We start from the raw sequence: 2009 nt of genomic DNA, 5'->3' as shown, positions 1-2009 counted from the left end.
CGGTAGTTTCTGTTGTAAACGAGAGATGGTGCGGTTGCATGGGCTCTTCCTTGTTGCAGTTCTTGAAACAAATAAGAGAGGCGCTTTGGTAGAGCCCGTGCTAGCCCGCGTCAAACATGGATGGTCGCAGACAATACGAAGATTGCATTCAGCATGATTTCTCTTCTGCTACCCCGAATTCATCGCGCATTCGTGAGATTAGCGACGTATGTTGAATGAGACTGAATAATATTTTAGTTTCGCGAAATGGGTGATTGTAAATCGTAATTTTTTTTTTTTACATGCGTTTAGTACGTGGCGCCCCTTGGGCCCCGGCGCCCTGGGCGACCGCCCGAGTCGCCCCACCCTAAAGCCGGCGCTGGTCACGAGTCCAGGAGAGTCGCTCCAGGCAATGCCGTGCTGCTAGCAAAGGCGCTCCCGTCGGTCATCTGCTGCTACAGCTCATTAACGCCACATTTAACCACATTGTCCTAACGGAAAAGTTCGTCGTACATCTCGCATTGATTTATGCGGTTATTTCAGACAGTGCTGCTTGGCTGTTAGCACTGACAACTACATGCAAATCCATTGCCCTTGGTCGTTAAGTTAAGGCCGTCATCCACTGTCTTGTCCGTGGTGAGAGGTAATGCTTGAAATTTGGTATTCTCGGTACATTGTTGACACTATGAAGCTCTGAATATTGAATTCCTTAACGATTTCAAAAACAGAATGTCCCAAGAGCGTAGCTCCAACCACCCACCATTTCGCATTCAAAGTGTGTTAATTGCCGTCGTGCGGCAATAATCACGTCGGACACTTTTCTCACATGAATCATCTCACTACAAATGACAGGTTCACCAATTCACTGGCCTTTTATATCTTGCGTGCCCGATATTACCACCATCTGTATATCTGCGTATCACCATCCCATGACTTTTGCCACCTCAGTGTACTTCTTCCATTAGCACCATGTGAAGTTCGCCTGTTGTATTTCTTCTTCATCTACATCCATACTCCGCAAGCCACCTGACGGTGTGTGGCGGAGGGTACCTTGAGTACCTCTATCGGTTCTCCCTTCTATTCCAGTCTCGTATTGTTTGAGGAAAGAAGGATTGTCGGTATGCCTATGTGTGGGCTCTAATCCCTCTGATTTTATCCTCATGGTCTCTTCGCGAGATATACGTAGGAGGGAGCAATATATTGCTTGACCCCTCGGTGAAGGTATGTTCTCGAAACTTCAACAAAAGCCCGTACCGAGCTACTGAGCGTCTCTCCTGCAGAGTCTTCCACTGCAGTTTATCTATCATCTCCGTAACGCTTTCGCGATTACTAAATGATCCTGTAAGGAAGCGCGCTGCTCTCCGTTGGATCTTCTCAATCTCTTCTATCAATCCTATCTGGTACGGATCCCACACTGCTGAGCAGTATTCAAGCAGTGGGCGAACAAGCGTACTGTAACCTACTTCCTTTGTTTTCGAATTGCATTTCCTTTGGATTCTTCCAATGAATCTCAGTCTGGCATCTGCTTTACCGACGATCAACTTTATATGATCATTCCATTTTAAATCACTCCTAATGCGTACTCCCAGATAATTTATGGAATTAACTGCTTCCAGTTGCTGACCTGCTATTTTGTAGCTAAATGATAAAGGATCTATCTTTCTGCGTATTCGCAGCACATTAGACTTGTCTACATTGAGATTCAATTGCCATTCCCTGCACCATGCGTCAATTCGCTGCAGATCCTCCTGCATTTCAGTATAATTTTCCATTGTTACAACCTCTCGATATACCACAGCATCATCTGCAAAAAGCCTCAGTGAACTTCCGATGACAACCACAAGGTCATTTATGTATATTGTGAATAGTAACGGTCCTACTACACTCCCCTGCGGCACACCTGAAATCACTCTTACTTCGGAAGACTTCTCTCCATTGAGAATGACGTGCTGCGTTCTCTTATCTAGTAACTGTTCAATCCAATCACACAATTGGTCTGATAGTCTATATGCTCTTACTTTGTTCATTAA

This window comes from Schistocerca serialis, chromosome 2, assembly GCF_023864345.2.
Source record: "Schistocerca serialis cubense isolate TAMUIC-IGC-003099 chromosome 2, iqSchSeri2.2, whole genome shotgun sequence".
NCBI classification, from domain to species: Eukaryota; Metazoa; Arthropoda; class Insecta; order Orthoptera; family Acrididae; genus Schistocerca; species Schistocerca serialis.
The sequence above is the reverse complement of the archived record's forward strand: the minus strand, read 5'-3'. Positions refer to the sequence as shown.